This window comes from Neofelis nebulosa, chromosome 11 (assembly GCF_028018385.1).
Source record: "Neofelis nebulosa isolate mNeoNeb1 chromosome 11, mNeoNeb1.pri, whole genome shotgun sequence".
Taxonomy (NCBI): Eukaryota; Metazoa; Chordata; class Mammalia; order Carnivora; family Felidae; genus Neofelis; species Neofelis nebulosa.
In genome coordinates, this window is record NC_080792.1 from 44,364,647 (window position 1) to 44,385,641 (window position 20,995).

Sequence of the window (20,995 nt, forward strand, 5' to 3'; positions counted from 1 at the left end):
AGAAAACAAACATGTGATACAGACTGTGAAATCCAGACATGGCAGTGGTAGAGCAGAAAATAGGTAATTGTAACAAGCCAGAACGTAAATGGGAGCTAGAAACCTATCCTTATTTGTAGTTCATTTGGTCCCTCACAATGGTAGCTTGTTCTCTTTGACAGTTGTGGGACCTGGGCAGGTTGCTTAATCTCCCTGAGCCATAATTAATCCATTTATAAAATGGAAATACAAGTTGCTGAGTTGCTGCCTACTCGGGCTGAAGCGAGGATCAGAAATGATCGTGTCCATGAAATCATGGAAATATCAACACCAGTCTCCTAAATCTCAGAACACATTGGAAGGAGCACTGGACAAATGCAGCTAGCAAAGAGTGCCTATGTGCCAGCAAGCCTAGAACTCAGACATCCCATGCATCATAATATCCCCACCCTCAACCAGGCCTGAGAATGCTCAGATGTCAGAAATGTGGATTCATGCAGGAGGACAGTCAGTGTAGGTTATGGATTTACCAGAGACAACTTTCAATGACCTTGTTCCAGTGACTTCAACAAGATAAATGACACGTGTGTCTCCATCATGGGACTGGGTACTTCTCCAGGGATGGTCTGTGGCGGTCATGTATGAATCTTCTACATCTCACACTGTGTTAGACACTCGGAAGATGCATAATTCATATATAAGTTGGGGTTTTTTTTTAATTTTTTTTAATGTTTATTTTCGTGTGTGTGAGAGAGAGACAGAGAGTATGAGGAGGGGAGAGAGAGGAAGACACAGATTCCAAAGCAGGCTTCAGGCTCCTAGCTGTCAGCACAGAGCCCGACGCGGGGCTCGAACCCACGAACCACGAGATCATGACCTGAGCCGAAGTCAAGTGTTTAACCAACTGAGCCACCCAGGCGCCCCTATATAAGTTTCACTGCTAAATTAAGTCAGCAGTTCTGACAAAAAATCTTCCACAAAACTTTCCTCTTTCAGATTTAATTCATTTCCATTCATCTTTCCACTAGTCAGTCAGACTCAGAACACTGGAATCTTTTTTTTTTGGTAAGCTTATTTATTTGTTTTGAGACCGAGACAGACAGCATGAGCGGGGGAAGGGCAAAGAGAGAGGGAGAGAGAGAATCCCAAGCAGGCTCCAGGCTGTCAGCACAGAGCCCGAGAGATCATGACCTGAGCAAAAACCAAGAGTCGGACGCTTAACCAACTGAGCCTACCCAGGCGTCCCTGGAATACTATTTGACTTATTTGCCATTCGTAAGTAATCCTCATCCTTACGTCAGACTAGTTATCAGTTCCTCCTCATTCTGTCTTCACGATCCCTGTGGGTATAGGTCTCTTCTTTTGAGGTTCCTGGTTGCCATCACTCTGGCCCAGATCCTTAGGCTCCAACCCTGACCTCCTTAGTGCTCTGCCAGTCTTTGGGTTTCGTTCATACTTGCAGCCTTTACGTTTAAGTTAGGTCATGTGTCCCAAAACACCATGTGCACTTCCCCTGCCCAAAAGCCTTCAGCATCTTTGTCCTAAATGTTTGCAAGTCCTCTGTGGTGTGTCCATACTAAATTTAGAAACGTATCTTCCACTTCCTCCTTATGTGAACTATATTTTAAGAAACAACTGGCTTTCGCCTTTCCTTGGACTTGTCATCCGCTCTCTTTATTCTGCTCGGTGTTGTTCCTCTACTTACTGGAATCTCCTTTCTTCCTCTCTGTGCCTCTCAAAACCCTCCATGGTTCAGCATTGTCTCCAGAGTATTTCTGTAGACTTACTGCAGGTTCTCACAATATTCTTAAGCTGTCCTAGAATATTTAGTGCATGGTGTGAACTGGAAAGTTAATAGTTGAGAAGGGGATGTTTAAGGACAACACAACATGTGACAAGCCATTGTAAAAAGCAGTTGTACCCTCATGGAGGAAGTCAATCTGAAACCCCATAAAGTTTCATGGTGTGTTTAATGTCTATAAAAATCTGGGAGGAAAAGCATCCTTTAAGAATCTTGTATCTACCCATTAGTAAAATTATTTTAAGGCATGTTTTACACATAGAACATCTTTCATTTTACATGGGGTGCATGACTTTAATTATGAAATTTTGTATTTTAGCAAGCATTCACAGATAGATTCTTTTGACGTTTAATCTCAAATTCGTACCCAATTTAAGGTATAAAACCAGTGACTCCTTACCAGTCCTAATTATCTTATAAGCACTTTGAGATGCTGCTGGGTACACAAAGCACATTTATATTGACTTTTCATTTAAGTTGCTTCTTTAGAGAAAGCTAGGAGAACAACAGATTTTTTTACAATAGCAGATTGCCAAGTAACAGGTGATGGATAGTTACAAGCCGAAAAAACTAGAAAGAACACGAATCTTAAGGTAACCAAAAGGGAGATAATTGTCCAAATAGAAATGCTGTTTTACCCCCTAAGAGTTTATTCTTATGTTGTATTTTGTTTTGCAAACAGACAAAAGGACCGGCAGAGCTCAGGAAGGTTTTGTGTTGCTCCGTGGTTGGGGGCAAGAATTTGAAAGGGATCAGTGAATCAGATGTAATATGGGCTCTGTTTGAGCCACCCAATCTCTGTTTTGCTGACGGTCAGTATTCCAGTTATAAAAGGCTGCATAGGCATTTCCGTCAGCTCAAAAGAACTTTATCCCTGTTTTCATTCTGACATACCTATTATGACTTTGTTCACTAAGCATAAGGAATTATGGGAAATGGAAACTCAATGGCATGTTTTTATTAAAGACCAATGTGTGTATCTTCACTGAGAAAGTAAAGAACCAAGCAGAATCATATGTTTTCCTTTCAGGTAACAAAAATCGCCTTATTTATTCCCTCCAACAGTGATTTAGTGAAATTGGAAAACAAAGTAGCATAAAATGAGAAGGCTTATGTACAAAGCATATTTTTGTATTTTAAACATTCAGTGATACTATGAATTTCCGTTACTCTAAAATCAAACTAAAACATAATCAGAAGGAAACTGTGCGCATATAATCTTATGGGGACAGGAGTGGTGGTTGAAGGAAGGAATATTTAAAAGCTGTGTTTCCACTTTGCCTTCTTTAAAGTGGTAAGTTTAGAGAATTGCACATTTACATTTCAAAATAAGATACATGTTTTCAAATTCAGGTAGCAATACTTTGCAACAAACTGCATTTGTCCCTTTCTGTATATTCCAGACATTTTCCTGCAAACTGCAGGTAAATTAAAATTTTACAAACCAAATATTTTTGTGGCTACTTTCTACCTCTTGTGATACTCTGTTTAATCATGTTATTAAATGTCAACTTCAGCTCTTAAATTTCTTGACCTAATTTCCCTAATCCCCACTCTGTAGCTCTTCATTTTAATTCATATAATTCGCTAGAGAAATTTTTAGATGAGACTTTCACTTCTTGATGGTAGATCACTTGCTCTGTTCACTTTTATATTTCTAGCTCGTCTCCCAGTACTTATCTTGTAGTAAGACTTATATTTTCAGGCACAATATCATGCAGCTACAGAAAGGAACCTTATAAAGTGAAGAACGTTATTACTTTGTCTTTAAATTTCAGTTCCGATGTCTCTCTTTTCATAAATCTAATTTATTTTAAGTGGGATTATTCTGTATTTAGTTGCTTAAATGTGTTTAAGAAAGTGGCCCATAGTTGTCTTTATTAGGATCTACTTTGAGCTTAGCAGATTTTCCCAAAAATAAAGTCAAACTTAAAAGTCCTTGACTGTGAGTCATCTTTAAATAAGAGGTCTATGGTAACATAAAGTAGCTCTACAAGTCTGGAAAATGAAGGTTAACCTCATTAATTTTGTTAAAATTTGCCAAACTTCAAGGGATTTGAAACCGCCTAGAAAAACAATAAGGTATTCAACAAAGTTACTTGTTTTAAATTCTGCACTGTAATCCATTAAAGAATTATCAGAAGGTACTGTGTGCATATAAAATAGGCTGCTTAAAGAAGATGACTTTGAACCTGAGAAACAGAATGCTACTCATTGTAAACCAAAACTTGCTGTGGAATGTTTACATGTGGCCATTGTGATATGAACCGAATAGACAATGCCTCTCTTATAACAACCAGTGAGTTTATTTTATTAGAAACTTTTATATTCTTTTAAGTCTATTTATTTATTTTGGGAGGTGTGGAGAGAGAGGGAGAAAGACTCCCAAGCAGGCTCTGTGTGGTCAGTGCAGAGACTGACGCGGGGCTCAATCCCATGACCGTGAGATCATAATCTGAACCAAAATCTCGAGTTGGATGCTTAACCAACTGAGTGACCTAGGCACCCTCTGAGTTTATTTTATTAGAAATTTCAAAAAGTAAACATGACATACAAAAGTTAAAGGAGCGCCTCTTCTGTTGTAACTTAAGCCTGGAATAGTCATGTTGGTTTTCTCATCATCTATCTCCCAAGGAACTTTGTAGGTCTTCAGTTCATCTTTCATGAAAAACATTTACGCCATCAAGCCTGGAAACTTTGGAGACTGTAGCCTTAGTTCTCTCATGTGCATAATTTTATTTTCCAGAGTTACAACAGTTTTGTGCTCCTTACTAAATAGTTCTAAAGAACTGTTCCACAGAAGTTTGAGTTTTACCTTTCCTCATTGACATTCATTATTTAAAGGGAATGGGCCACAGAATTTGTAGCTTGAAATACTGGTAGTATCTTTTGATCATCAAGATTTATATGTGTTGTGACACTTAGTGCTGCAGTGACTGAAATCTGTTTCGTGCAGAGAAGTCGCCTGGTCTATTCCGGGAAGAGTTGTGTTTCAAACAGAATAACTTGAGCTTCTTTTCTTTTTTGTGAGGACATACAAAGTTTAGCGAAAGAAAAACAGCTAGATTATAAATTACAGTTCATTAACACCAATGTAAATTGTTAACCTAATGAAAAGAAGAGTGACCATTGAATAATCACAGTGAGTTTTATCACTGTACCTGTTACTACCCCTTCAGCTATAATTACATGGAATGTGATATATGGACTTTAACTTTGCTTTGGGATTTATGGCTTTTTAAAAACTAGAGAAAAATACATGAAAAAAATAACTTACTCCTGTGTGAGTTTTCTTGTCCTTTTTGTCCAGAGAAGCCATTGTATTTTGGTGAAAGCCTGCTCAAACAACAAGGAAAACAAAAACAAACCAAAATAACTGGAGTACCACCTTCAGTGGTGATATTCACTCTGGAACTTGTTGTGATCCCAAAATTTAGATTATGTGTATGCATATTTTTATGCTGTAAAAGATATTAGCAGTCATCCAATGAAACTCCTTCACATTACAGCTGAAATGAAAATTCAAAGCTGTTTAGAGAATTATTCAGTTTTAGTGGAACCACAACCAGGACTTAGTTTACTGGCTGTAGTCCACTGCTCTTTTTATTTTTTGCACCAAACAAGAACAAAATTATAAAACTCTCATTATCAATGACATTTGTTCCTATTGAAGAAAACACTATGTCAGACTAGTTGAGGATATAGTTCAATTGAGTATAAAATGGTAATGTTTTATTGAAGATTACTTATACATGAGATTAGATTGGCTTTTATACAAGCAGATTTCTTTTAGTATCTTTTAGCTTCATTAATAATTCATCTCATTAGATAGTAAAGTTACTTCTGTATTGTACTCTAAATTAAAGTGCATATTTAGTGCCCTTGTTGGTTGGACTATAATTTATACAAAGCGTGCTTATTATGTAATGAATCTGATTTTTCTATGTGACTTGTGGAATCAATCCCATTTCTTTATAATCACATCTTGCATATTATATTGTGTGTTTTTTAATAATTCCTGTATCTAAAAAATACCACTAATGGTCTTCCTCATATAAATAGATCTAACCCATGGCTCAGGAAAAGGGGAAATGCTAAGCCTTCATATAAAAACTACAATGACATTTAAATTTTAATGCTTAATATTACTATCAGATATGCGTGTTACACACACACACATACACACATACAGTCCCTAAATTCTGTGAACCAATTCATGTGTGTTGGTAATTAGATCTTTAATTTGTGCCTATGTTGACTTTTCTTCTTCAAGCCTCATGTATTTCAGCCTACCTGGAGACTGTAGTAAGGGACTTTAGTCCATAAATATTCCTCCCCCACAAAGATAATACATCCTACACACACCATGCCAAACAAATTTGCCCTAGGAAAAAACCCTTTATACTCATTTTTAACAAAGACATTGAGTGAGGAACAATTGTGATCCAGGCACTGCTCGTAACACAAACGTTGATGCCTCTGTGAAGGCACCATCACTGGGGTTTCCAGGCCCCATTGATGCTGAAGCCATCACCACATCCCTCTCTCCACGCAGCCTGTGGGAATCCCGCATTTCCTTCTATGTTCAGATCAAAAGCCAGCTGCCATTTCCATTATGTCTTCAGTGATCCCCTTCCTTCCCCTCCAGATGTACTTGTCAAGAGCTTTGGCATAGCCCACCTTGTTATATATTGTTTTACTTTACTGTTAGTTATTGAAGGCCTTTCCTCCTAAATTTAAATGCCTAGAGGTCAGGGACCTTGCCATATCCACCTCTGTATTCACCTTAGATGACAGAGTGGGAATCATTTGGTTATTTTTCATTCAGTGGTGGCAATTCAACAAGAGATGGAAATACCCCTTGGTCCTGAAATACAGTGGGTGCCTCCTAGGCTGTCGCCAAGAACTTCAGACAGCTGTGTCCCCACTTTCAATGTGACCAGGTAACTTAACACTCTGTGGCCTTTTGTTTCCCTGCATGTAAAGGTGGGGAACTGTGGTACAAAAAGGAAAAGGGAAAAAAAGTACATGAAAGTATTTGGATCATTGGAGGTGATATCCAAATGAGATATTAGATCTCACATTCTGAACCCTGGACTCCTGACTTAGAAACAGCAGTAATGAATTATATGGTTGACTGAGTACTCCGTTCAGAGTACAGTGCAAAGCACTTCACTTTTATATGTAGATAGATGGATGGGTTCACACATACATACAAAACCAGTTAATGTGATATTATTAACTTGAGCTGTTGGATCTGAGGAAGTGGGTGCAATATCCACCTTTGTGCTTTGTTTCCTTATATTGAGAGTGATGCTGTACACATTCTCATTGAAGCAGGATTATAATTGGTGGTTGAGATGCTGTGGCCACAAGTTTATGTTAAGGGTTACGAGTCCCCAGTTTTGAGAAGACCTAGAATACATATGAGTGAACGCTGGCTCAACACTAGACTGTTGTTACTGTTGACCTTGTCCTTTACTACTAAAGAACTTGTTGGAATTTGTTCATTCCTCCTGCAAGTTTTCAAATAGTGTTGTTTGAGAGGCTATGTGATACAGTAGAACACAGACTCTGGGTGATCCATAGCGTCTCATCCACAGCTGCATGTTCTGGTGGTTAGACCAGTTATTAGATTACAGACATCAAAACATTTTTGTTTTCCCCCTCTCTATTTGCTTAGCTCTTCCTAAAGTGTGTAATATGCTACAGCCCGCCCCGTGCATTCTATGATTCATATCACTTATCTCTAGTCAAACCAGCTAATGAATGAAAAAGGGTCTCACATTCCTTTTATTCATTAATTGTTTTGAGTGAAAAAAGTCCACTCTAATTATCCACTGGTACCAGTGACATGGAAAGAAACAACAAAGAGAAGAAAGTTGGGAAAAATTAATGAAAGGTAACTTTCTTTAATAATAAAGCCTATAAAAAGACCTAAATAAACCAAATGATCTGTTATCTGGACAGTTGGCTTTCCAAGTTTTCTTGCTTCCTCTCCACTTTTATTTTTCTTCTCCTCTCTCTTGCACTGTGTGATATTTCAAATATATAGGAAAGGACTTGAGGCTTGTTGAGGCTTGTTGCTAAAATGCGTAATTAATATGCTACCACGAGACTGGTGGCCCTGTGAGCTCGGACAACAGGAAAGGAGGATGAGGTTGCAGGGCCAGGGACCTTTGTGAAGGGTTTTATTCTCTGTGTGATAGGAAGCCTTTGAATATGATCTAATTTATATTTTTAAAAGCCCACGGTAGGTATCATGAAGAGTGGAACGGATAGACCAGTTAGAGGCTCTAGCCATGATTCAGCCCAGATAATGGCTGGTGATGAGATGGTAGTCATGGAGGTGATGAGAAATGGCCATATTGGAGATATATTCGAAAAGTAGCTCCTGAGTGGCTCAGTCTCCAAGTATCTGACTCTTGATTTCAGCTCAAGTCATGATCTCATGGTTTGTGAGTTCAAGCCCTGGATTGGGCTCTGTGCTGACAGCAGAGCCTGCTTGGGATTCTCTCTCTCTTCCTCCCTCACTGCCCTTCCTCTGCTCATGTCCTCTCTCCTCCTCTCTCTCTCTCTCTCTCTCTCCCTCTCTCTCTCAAAAAAAAAAAAAATAAGCATTAAAAAAATATAGAGCTGACAGGACCTTCAGGTTGATTCATTTGGAATAAGACAGGAGTCAAACTCAACAACTAGACTTGGAGTCAGCATTTGGGTGAGGGGTGACATTGTTAACCATGAAGTTCATTTATTGGGGGAAGGAGCGAATCAAGAGTTGGTTTTGGCACTTGCTTAGTTTGAGTTGCCTTTTACATGTCCAAGTGGAGATGGCAAGTTGAATGTAGGAGTTTAGATTTCAGAACAAAGTTTATACATACATATTCACTATTCATCTTTGTACGGGTGGTTTTTAAAACCTTGGGGCCAGCTGAAATCCTCCAGGGTGAAAGTGTAGAGAAGTAAAGGTCCTGGGCTGCCCCTTGAGACATCTTTAGAGAAGGAGAAGAATGGCCAGTGGGATCTAGAAAATCAGAATGGTCCATGAAGTGAATTCGATGTTAGATTCTGATGTCCCAGGTGCTGTACCGTCTTTCCCTTACATTCAAGCCCCTTTACCCCACATACGCTGAGCTTCTGTGGCCCCTGCTTGCTTCCTATCCAGGTGACAATTTACATTAAGTTTATTTCTGGTCTGCTGGAACATTCATCTTGTTTTTGAGCCTGCCTAGGTTTTATGTCATTTTGCTTTACTTAATATATTTTATTATTATGGTTGTGTATTTGGAACAGAGGTAATACACCAAAAACATGGACCCCCTGCCCCACCAACCTATCTGGAGTCTCTTTCATGCCTTGGTATTTCTATCTGTTCTTGGTTTTTATATCCCTCCTTTTAAAAAAATGATGTTTTTTTAAGTGAAAAATATGCATTCAGTATGTCCTTCATTATTACTGTTAGAGGTGTGTGTGTGTGTGTGTGTGTGTGTGTGTGTGTGTGTGTATTTCTGTCATTGCCCCATTTATTTACATCTATTGTTTTACTTCATTTTCATGCCTCTGGTAGTCAGGTATCTAAGTTAATTTTTTTAAATAGGGTTTTAATATATTATCCTAAAGCATTAGTGTTGCTGGGGCTTTTAGGCAAAAAAATATAATTCAGACTAGCCTGCTTATTGCATCTGCTTATCAGCACAGGATAAGGATATTGTTTTAACCTAACTTGATTTATTGTAACTAATACATACAGATTGGGAAATGGTAAAGTTGGAAGCAAACGATAGGTGCACAGGATATTTGCCTTGACATCATTGTGGCTAATGTAATGAAAATCCTTTAATACATGCTCATGTATTTTCATAGGGTAAATTAAATGTGCAAAATCTTTATTTCTGTAAAATTTTAAAGATATCCCGACCCTTCATAAGTGTACCTAAGAGCTGGACCATGAGTGCTGTAGTGGCGTTTGGGGAGGGGTAGGGATGAGATTATTGCTCCTAGACTGAACACTCCCGCACCTACGATGTTTCTAGAGAAGTCACACAGAGTGGAGTATACATGAGATGGCCATAAAGTTACAGTGTATGACAATTAATCCCATTCATTTTGCTATAATTAATGAGAATGGTGAAATAGAAGTGTAATCATTTCTCCAAAAGAAAACGTCAACCCATTAATGAGGATAAGGCTTATTATTGGCATTTGAAGCAGGAGATTTTTGCCCAGACTGCTGAGTTGGTGTGTTCACAGAAGTAGATGTTCGTTCCAGGCTGTGTAGAGGGAGGGAACACTTATGAAGAGGATTATTTTATTGTTTGTTTGTTTTAAAGCAAATAGCATTTTGAAATTATTCCAGTTCTGGACACAATAATAAAAAATTTACTAAGAATAACGTAATTCCTAAATATAAGTAATTGGCATTTAAGAAGACTGTTACCCCACTTCAGTATTTATACATTTGTGTAAAATCATAATCTTCAAATAACGCTTTATTACTTTCCTGTTAATGCATGAAAAGTCATAGGGCATTTTTTTGATTGTATGTCATAGATTACTTGCCCTTGTTTTCCTGATGGCTATACATGACGGGCCAAAGTGAGTGGAGCTGGACCTAAGAAATATTATCTAGGTAGGTTGTTGGAAGAATACTTTTGTGCCACTGGAATAGCTTTCTAGAGTTTATACAATAATTCTCTAAAAAGTTGGACAGTGCAGGGGCGTGTGGGTGGTTCAGTCAGTTAAGTGTCCAACTCTTGATCTCGGCTCAGGTTTTGATCTCACAGTTGTGAATCTGAGCCCCACATAGGGCTCCAAAATAAGTAAATAAATAAATAAATAAATAAATAAAGTTGGACAGTGGGTTACTAAGACAATAATAATAGGATGGACTAAAAGATCATGGTTTTTTTTTTCCAGATTATATGGTGATGTTTCCCAAGTAGAAACACATTAATTGAATTCGTATTAGAATTCGTTGTTTTACTACTTCAATTTTGTTGTCAACTTAGGGATGGATTTTATATAATTTTTTTAATAACTCATTGGATTTATGAAGAAAAGTAGTTAACACGAATGAATTTTTATGGAATGTTTCATATATTAAATACTTCATACATATCATGTTAGCTCAGAAAGTATAGGCAGCCTTCAGAAATAGCGTGTGTTAATACTGTGTGAGTTTTGGTATGGTTTTGTTATATGTGTATAGTTTGCATTCTGTAGAAAGCCCACCTTTACTGTTGATACAGTTCTTTACAGTGGCTGGTGAGCTGACATATCTTTTGAGGGGGTTGGCAGTAATTATTGGGAATTCAGCTTTTAAACTATTAGTTATGTGTTATTATGGTATATTTTCAAGAGCCTTTTAAAATACATTGTTATTTCTCCATATGTGACCATGATCTTTTTCTCCTAATAGCCAGTAAAGGAATAAATATTTCTTAAATTGTTTTACATGTTTAGGGTGAAATCTTATACTCTGTTTGTTTTATAGCTTTACTATCAGCAAATGGTTTTGGATTTAATAGTGTAATAGTTCAATGGACTTTAATTTCAGTTAATGTGATATCATGTAATACTGGTAGGGCTGATTTAGTTAATGAACATTATGTTCTATGTACCTCTTTCTTTTATTCAAGTTTCATAAAACATATCACATCCTTTTGTTCCTTGGCTTAGCAAGCTGGGCATTCTGGGGAGACATTGGCTCTTTCTGATTTCTGTGGCACATTTGGAGACTGCATTGTCGAAACTAATGTAGACACATGATTAGTTTAGTTCGGCTTTTTCCTTTTTCAGTGGTGTTTTTGAAAATTCCAATTAGCAGGAGCCTTTGCTTCCGGTAAACCTTATTATGAAAACTCTATTTTCTTTAAAAATTAACAAAAACCTGTCACAAAAATTAGGAATTAAGATTCCTTCTTTGTTGACACAGTAGCCTGGTAACTAAATTTAGGGGAACTAAACTGCATTAAGTTTCAGAAACTAATAATCATACAGTCGAGAAAAGGAACTTCTACACAACCTGTGCTCTGTCAGAGTAATTTAATTAGAGGTAGTGATATTTCAGTGTAATTTGTTAATGGGCACATTCTGAAAAAAAAAGAAGAATTCTGCTTGAGCACCGATAATTTTATATATTTTAGGTGGAATCTGCCCAAAAAAGGGGGGGGGGTTCATTGAATTTCATGCAGAGAGATGCCTGGAGGAAGAATATCAATGAAGTGAAAAACAGCTTTAAATTTGTTAAGTTATTAGAATGCATACAAGGGAGAATGCAATAATCTTACTGCTTTTCCAATAGTTTAATACATAAAATTACATGCATATCATTATCAGACTACTGAAAATCTAAATTTCATATTTTTAATGTCATAATCATTCTTCTATATCATTCCTACCGCTTGTTTTGATTTTTTTTCAATTTCATATCAAGGAAGAATATCGTAGCTCTGCTCCTTTCTTTCATTTGCGGCAACTTGTATATAGATGTTCGTTAAATATTACGTGACTTTACCTAGACAGGAAATGAAATAACTCCTTCTCTAAGAGATTGATTACGTTTTACAGAACATCATAATAAAACTTTTCTCTTTTAGTGGGAAAATACCAAGAGTTTGAGGAATAAGAAATTTTGTTTGTTTTGTTTTGTTTTGTTTTTAATTTGAGAGAGAGAGAGCCTGAGTGGTGGAGAGGGTCAGAAGGAGAGAGAGAAAAAATCTTAAAGCAGGCTCCACACTCAGCATGGAGCCAGTTTTGGGGCTTGATCCCATGACCCTGGGATCATGACCTGAGCCAAAATCAAGAGTCGGATACTTAAGCAACCGAGCTACCCAGGTGCCCCGAGAGATATTTTTGTTTTATTCCACAATACGTTTGATTCCAATTTATTTTATTTTATAGACACTTCACCCTAGTTCTACTGTATTGAGAGTGTTTTAGGTCACTGAAGTTGAGGCTGTATCATACCTGATAGGCTGGAACGTGCTGCAGGAACAATTCGTCAATTTCTGTTTCACGTGAAGTCCATTTTGGAACAGGTTGAGCCTCCAGGAAAGCTCTCTATGGGGTGACTCGCTCATCCTGGGGGTTTCAGTCTTGTATTATCCACATTTAACACCTTCTTTCTTAATTGCCACTGCTGGGAAAGAGGATATCCACTTTTAGAGGTTTCTGCTGAGAAGTGATATCTGTCACTTCAGTCTTCAGATTTTATTGGCCAAAGCAAGCCAGACAGTCATAACTAAGGTCAAGGGAGATGAGAAATGTCATCTTTCTGCATGTCCGGGAAGGGGAAAAAAACCTGAAAATATTGGTGACCATTAGTAATGCCTACCTCAACCTTACTATTTCAGAAGTATGGCAAAATAAATCAGTGTTTCCCAATCCATTGTCAAAAATGGGGTACAGTTGTGCTACAGGTACACATGGTTGAACTTGTTTATATTGTTAACAAATGTGAAGGCGTTTTTATAATAAAACAGTTCACAACAGTTAACATTATATTTGAATGCTCTTTTATGGCTTTCTCTAAAAACTTCCTGACAAGTTTTTATTACTTTTATCATTTTCTGCTTGAGTAAGACTCGTGTAGACCCAAGTCTACACATAGCATCTCCCCAGATCTTATTGACCAAGAATTCGCCAATGGAGCTAGCACCAACGTGTCCCCTTTCCCACGGAATCCTCCCAGTTATCTGGCTATACTTTTGAATGTTTATTTATTTTGAGAGAGAGACAGAACACACACATCCGAGTGGGGGAGGAGCAGAGAGAGAGAGACAGAGAACCCCGAGCAAGCTCCATACCCAGCACAGAGCCTAACACAGGGCTTCATCTCACAGACTTTGGGATCATGACCTGAGCCTACGTCAAGAGCCGGATGCTCAACCGACTGAGCCACCCAGGCGCCCCCTTTGTAAATGTTTATTTATTTATTTTGAGAGAGAGAGGTCATTATTTTTGTATCAATGTGTTTATCCCAAGTGAAGATTTTATATGACTGTTTATTTTTTTGCAAGTATTAATTTAATTATCTTTTCCATTTCATGTGCTTTTATTTTTTGTTCATAGTTTTCCCTGTTTAATTCTAAAATAGAAGGTATGAATAAATTTTTAAGGTACCAAAGAATCATTAATTTTATTAATTTTCTCAATTATTACTTACTCTCTCCATCTTTTTCTATTTTTCCTCTTTCTACTTTTGCTAATTTTCCTTCCTTCCTATTGGATTTCAAGGTTAAAAATCAAAATCTTATTTTTGATGGAAATCAATAATTTTGGGGTCATTTTTAGAATTAATGTGTATATACTGTGTTAAGATTTATATAGGTTTTTAGAAACAAATCCCTTAGAATTAAGTTAGGTGTTTTTTCTGGACATAAAATTTACTGAATTATTAAAGAGGACTGTAGTTTCCAGACATTGATTGTTTTCAACATATTTTTTTGATTATCTAGAAATATAATGAACAAATTTTTGTACACTTTGTATACCCTTTAAATGAAGTGAAAGTGAATATATTCCATATTGTAATTTAAATTATAGTATGTTCAATTATTCAAGTTTTTCATATATTTATTTTAAAGTAACTTAAAAATGCAGACCTTACATAAAATGCATATTATATATATTTATTTGTATATCTTTTATTATTTTATATAATTAGATAATATTAATAATTCACTAAATTATATATATATTACACGTATATTATATGTTATTTTACAAATGAATTTCTAAAGCAGAACATGCCACAGTCTGTTTTTAGATGTGATTTGTACATATGCTTACTTTCCCAGCCCAATGGATAATTTGGGATGAAAGCTGGAAAGACTTCAGAATCACAAGAACCCCCTCAAATATGTAAGATATTAATAAGATAATATAATAATGATTTCCTCAGAGAGGCGACTGGGTGGCTCAGTCGGTTGAGCATCCAACTCTTGATTTCAGCTCAGGTCATGAACTCTGGGTTGTGAGATCGAGTCCCATGTTGGGCTCTGTGCTGGGTGTGGAGCCTGCTTGGGATTTTCTCTCTCCCTCTCTCTCTGCCCTTCCTCTGCTCTCTCTCTCTCTCTTTCTCTCAAAATAAATAAATAAATAAATAAAGATTTTTAAAAATAATGATTCCCTCGGATTGGGATTCATGTCTTATAATTATTCTCACACTTGGTCTAAACATTTTACTTAATGCAAAGAGATCAAGTGAAGCCACACGCAGGACACATTTTGTGAGAACTGTATCCCCACACAGCCATTTTAGGCAGATGAAATTTTTTACTCTCTTAAGCAGAAAGTAAGAACACTTTTGATGAGATTGAGTACAACACTATATGATCAAGCTCTTAAAGTCATTTATAACATTTCATATTAAATGCTTTAAGCCAAATACCTTACACAGATGCAGAATTCCTTGTTTTACCAGCCTATATATCCCTCATCGACGGTAGGAGAAATAGAAAATGAGTCACTTTTGAATCATACACGTAGGAGGGGTAGTGAGGACACGTCACACATCGTAGTGACAGCTCTAGTCAAAAAGATTATTAAATCAAAAAGGTTATCATTGCATGTTGATGCCTTTAAGGAATTAATAAATATGTTAGTTAATAGCAGTGGTTAGAATCCTTGAAGAGCATTATTTATTCTGGAAGAAAAAGGAAAACAAACTTCCATAAATTATATATTCAAGGAGACAAATAAGTATTTTACAGCAAGATGTTAAGCAAATATTACGTGAGGCCAATGTCTTGGCCCTGATGCCTTGAAGGTTATAAAAGCTGTAAATGGCATGGAGATAGAAAAACCAAAGGGTTTAATCTGAGAATCTCAAGATTCTGTTAGTTTTACTCACATAGAAGCTCTTGTACATAAAAGATTGCTCATAAATCTTTTATCCACATAAATTGGAATTATGAAAATAAATGGCTATAGCTCTGTGCAAAGATAAGGGAATACCATATTTGCAGATCTCTACCAAGTGCACAAGCTATCCAAAAGACCCCTTTTTTTTCCAAAGGTCTGTCAGCTAATAGAAAAATGATTGTGTGTTTGAATATTGTTCACTGCAGATTTGTTGAAGGAGAGTTATTCACTTGAAAAAATAGCTTACTTAACTGACATTTTGGAGCACCCGAATGAACTTAATTGAAAACTGCAAAGGCCGTGTAAAAAATATTACACACAGTCACAGAGTTTATGGGTTTGAAGCGAAAATTCACCTCCAGAAAAGGATTAAAGTGGCTCATTTGTGCTATTTAGTTGGTGTTCTATTTTAAAACCTGGAGAAAAATTATTGAGACTATTAGAATACACCATACCTGTGTATTCTTGAAGTAAAGCTTTTATCATTATTTTAAAATATTAATATGAAAAAAATTTTTGAAAAGCTTTTGAATTTCCACAAGGAATTTCAGTGTCATATCTGTCAGTGCAAGAAAAGGAAGGACCATGAAATTTAATAAACGTATTCCTCATGGTTCACGACAAGAAAGAACTTTCTGTCAAGCGGAGAAAAAGTGAGGAATTCGTTGCTATCATTTGCTACCACCAACTTTTGTGAGTAAAGCTTTCACTGCTGGTAATTATCAAGAGTCTGATATCCAAATCATAAAACTTGTTACAATAAAGGTCTTCCATGAAAACAAGCTCAAATTTGTCATTAAAGATTTTTAAAGTATTTTGGAAGTGTTATGTATATTGAAGAGTCAATATGTGTACTAATATTGACTCGATATTTCCTTTTTCTTACTATAATTGTGTGTTACAAAGAAAATGTAATGACTTTTTCCGCCAAGGTGCATATGGACATTCCCGCACTACTGTTACTGGATCCCCATTGTACAAGTGCGGAGAGCGTTAGTTCGCTCTGAAATGGCTACTCAAGTGTTTAAGGAAGAATTGTTCCTCAGAATGAAACTCAGTAAGGGCCTGGGGTGACAAAAGAATATCTAAGCAGGTTTTTCAGATTTGTAAGTGAAATCGCCACTTGGTAACCATTTTCTGTTGCAATCTGTAAGTAAAATCACCGTGAAAATCCCTACTGTTGAGACATCTCCTCCCTACCTTCCCAGCTCTCATTTATTCATTTAGATGTTAAGTTCATTAATTAAGATTGCTCTTTGCCTGTGGAGGGAGAACTTTTCTTAGCACTTTGAAACTATTTCTGTCTTATTAGTATGCTTTCAAAAATAGTAATTAATGTGGAAAAAAAGCAATTTTAAAGGCAAAGGCATGTTTAGCCTCAAAAATATTTTGCAGGGTTCTTTTATAATTGTATTCTAAATATGGCATGATGTTTTACTTGAGCAAAAATTATAAGCCATATGTGAGCATTTTGCACACTTTCATTTATATGGTTTATGCAGTGCTATTAAATGGTAATGCATTTAATATATAAGATCTGTGGTTTCCTGTTAATATTTTATAAAGATATTATGGCTTTATGGTTAGCATTAATTTGAGGTACTGCTTTAAGAGTCAAAAAGTACTTTAAAATAATTATTTCCCTGATGTTTAATTTTGTATTAACCATGTTAACAAAGTTTTATGGCGGCTAGAACACAATAACTACATATTATGTATGTAAACTATGCAGTAGCTCTAATAATAAATTTCTCGTTTAATATTGTAATGTTTTTAGACACATTTATTTGTGTATAGAGTTGTTTTAAATTTGAATAATCCTGTGGATCAAGCCTGTTTTTTTAGTTGTCTAGAAGGAAATTTATTTCCTTCTCCTACATTATGAAATTCTGTTATTTCTAATTTGAGTTTTTTGAGCATTTAAGGAAAATTAATGTTTTAACGTAAGGAAAATTGTTCTGTCAGAAAAATGAAATTTCCAAGTTCTTGATTGGTCTTAAAATAATAGAATTTCTGCTTTATTACATTGCCTAGTAAGAGACTATGACTTTTGTGAAACACCACCTCAATATCTCCATACCTAAGGTGTTTATGTCAAGTATCGATTCAGTTCTAGAACTCCAACTAATACCACTTTTTCCAGTGATACATTAAGAGTAACTAAAGCCCGTAGTTTATGTTAGGATTCACTCTGTGTTGTGCAATTCCTTGAGTTCTGACAAATGCATAATGTCATGTATCCACCATTAACACGATTGTAGAAGAGTTTCACCATTAAGGATATATTTTAATTTAAAATAAATGTATCATCACCTTTGTTTTAAAACCCGTATGTTAAAAAATGATTACACTGCTGCATGTTTTGGAAGATAAAAGTTGAAAGTTGTACTCGTTACGCTATTGGAATTCTTTACTTACCATTTATTAGGAGAACAGGTTAGTTTTTAAAGTTTATGTATTTATTTTGAGAGAGAGTACATGGGAATGGGGGAGGGGCAGAGAGAGAGGGAGAGAAAGAGAGGGAATCCCACACAGGCTCTGCACTGTCAGAGTGGAGCTCTACCTCAGGCCTGAACTCACAAACTGTCAAACTGTGAGATCATGACCTGAGCCAAAATCAAGAGTTGGATGCTTAACCGACTGAGCCACCCAGGCCCCTCAGAAGAATGTTTTCATAACAGGAACAGTTTGGTTCCAGTGAACTATGTATTTCTTCTAACAGCAACATGTCTATGATATTTGCCTTATTTTCCTCTTCTTGAAACTGAAATTTTAAATCTAATTTTAGTAATTCAGCCATGCCCCTTGAATATCTATCTCTTTCTTCTTTCTTCCTTTCAAATGGCTTCTAACCACTCTCTTTTCTATTTTCAACCAGTTTTTCTGTACATGTTTTGTCATAGTCCTCCTGAAAACTCCCCGAAATGCTATAAATTAGAAGTAAATTTAATTTAATAATTTAATTTAATAATTAATAATTTAATTTGTAAATGATATTAATGCTGTAACTAAGATTCTATAACATAGCTATTGTCTACTGTTTTTTTCCATAATCCTCTTGAGTAAGTTTCAGTGAGTGGTTGGTTCAAGAAAATTTTGTCAAATTTGAGAAAATATGCTTAAGTGCATCTAAGTTGTAAGTGGAACAAAATAACAGAAAATAAACACTGACCAGTGGTTAAGAGATGAAATCCATGCAGGACACCTGCGTGGCTCAGTTGGTTGAGCATCTGACTTCGGCTCAGGTCATGATGTCACAGTTCATGAGTTCGAGCCCCGTGTTGGGCTCTGTGCTGACAGCTCAGAGCCTGGAGCCTGCTTCAGAGTCTGTGTATGTCTCTCTCTCTCTCTCTGCCCCTCCTCTGCTCACACTCTGTCCCTCAAAAAGAAATAAAAACATTAATTTTTTTTAAATGGAATCTGTGCATTACCCATTGTATTAGACCACACACTGCATGGTTTAAACAACAGAAATTTATTTTCTCAGAATTCTGAAATTTAAGTCCAAAACCAAGGTGACAGCAGGTTTGATTTTTCTTAGGACCTTTCTCTGCTTGCACATGGCCACCTTCTTGTTGTGTCCTCACGTGGTCTGTCCTCCCTCGTGTCTATGTCCAAATTTCCTTTTCTTATAAGGACATCAGTCATATTGGATGAGCTTTTTTTTTATCTTTTTTTAAAATTTTTATTTATTAATTTTGGCAGTGCAAGCAGGGAAGGGGCAGAGAGAGAGAGAGGAAGGGGGAGAGAGAATCTCAAGCAGGCTCCACACACAGCATGGAGCCTGTTGCAGGACTCAATCCCAAGACCCTGGGATCATGACCTGAGCCAAAATCAAGAGTTGGACACTTAACCAAGTAAACCACCCAGTTGCCCCTTAAATCTTAATTACCACTTTAAAGACCAGTATCTCCAATTATAGTCATATTCTAAGGTACTGGGAGTTAGTGCTTCAACATACGAATTTTGGGGAACACAGTTCAGTTCATAACATCCATTGAAATTGGTAAGCCTTTTAATTCGTGTGACTTGAAAACAGTGAAATGTGGTTATCATTGATTAAGCATGTCACTGTGCACTAGGCACTCCTCATGCATTAAGTCAAAACCACAGGATGAAGTCAGGACTATTTCACCGAGAATTTTTTCAGTTGGCGATGAACTTATTTTCAGTTAAGGTGTTGATTCTAATGGTTGAATGCACAAAGGAAATTATGTAATGAAAAACATTTCTTTAAACCTGAACAATTCCCCCAAAAATGTTGCTTAGTTTAGTATTTGAGCAAATGCAAATTAACACTTGTTTTTAAAACCCAGAAGAATCTAATAACAGATTTATTAAACCAATTCACATTCGTTATAGGCGAGGAGCAGGGGTGATAGAAAACTAATTGACTTTAAATAACTCGCCTTTACGCAGCTTCCTTCAAAGTGTGTTCCCCAGTGTCAGATTCTCTGAGGTCAGCCACTTCTCATTCATAGGATATGCAGTGACCCTTTATAGGAAAAGACACATTTTCCCTTTCTTTGCCAATGCATTTTTCTTTAAAGGCCTTCTTTCCCTTCCCTGCATCATTCTGACACTGAATCCAAATAGGTAGCTGAGTACCTATTTTTTTTAATTTAATTTATTTTTTTAATTTACAATCCAAGGTAGTTAGCATATAGTGCAACAATGATTTCAGGAATAGATTCCTTAATGCTCCTTACCCATTTAGCACCCCCCCACACAACCCCTCCAGAAACCTTCTGTTTGTTCTTCATATTTAAGAGTCTCTTATGGTTTGTCTCTCTCTCTCTCTCTGTTTTTATATTATTTTTGCTTCCCTTCCCTTATGTTCATCTGTTTTGTCTCTTAAAGTCCTCATATGAGTGACGTCATATGATATTTGTTTTTCTCTGACTAATTTCGCTTAGCGTAATACCCTCTAGTTCCATCCACATAGTTGTGAATAGCAAGATGTCATTCTTTTCGATTGCCGAGTAATAGCTGAGTACCTATTTAACAGAATACTCCATCATTGTAACAGTGAGCATGAATTTTCCTCTTCTCCCTGCCTCACACTTGCACCCCACCTTCAGGGGCTCCAGCTACTCCCCTATATGGGATACGTAGGGTCCACTCCAACTTAAGGACTTCTTTTTAATAATACTGGTTACTTTGGTACATTTGGAGATCCAGATGTGACATTATTCTCTTCACGAGCATTTGTTAAGCCTCTTTGTCATTTCTCCACTTTTATTGTTTACTAAAGCTTTAGGTTTCAATAACTTACACGTCATGAATTTAGTTAGATTCCTTTGTGCTTTTGTAGAAGAATCACTAGGAGTCAGACACCCATGGGCACAGATG

General features: G+C 36.5%; 1 protein-coding gene across 2 annotated transcripts in view; it reads left to right on the plus strand.

The window, feature by feature from the left end:
- CDH2 (cadherin 2) overlaps positions 1-20,995 on the plus strand; it is a 215,983-nt gene that overhangs the window by 128,958 nt on the left and 66,030 nt on the right. The gene's annotated exons all lie outside the window — the stretch shown is intronic.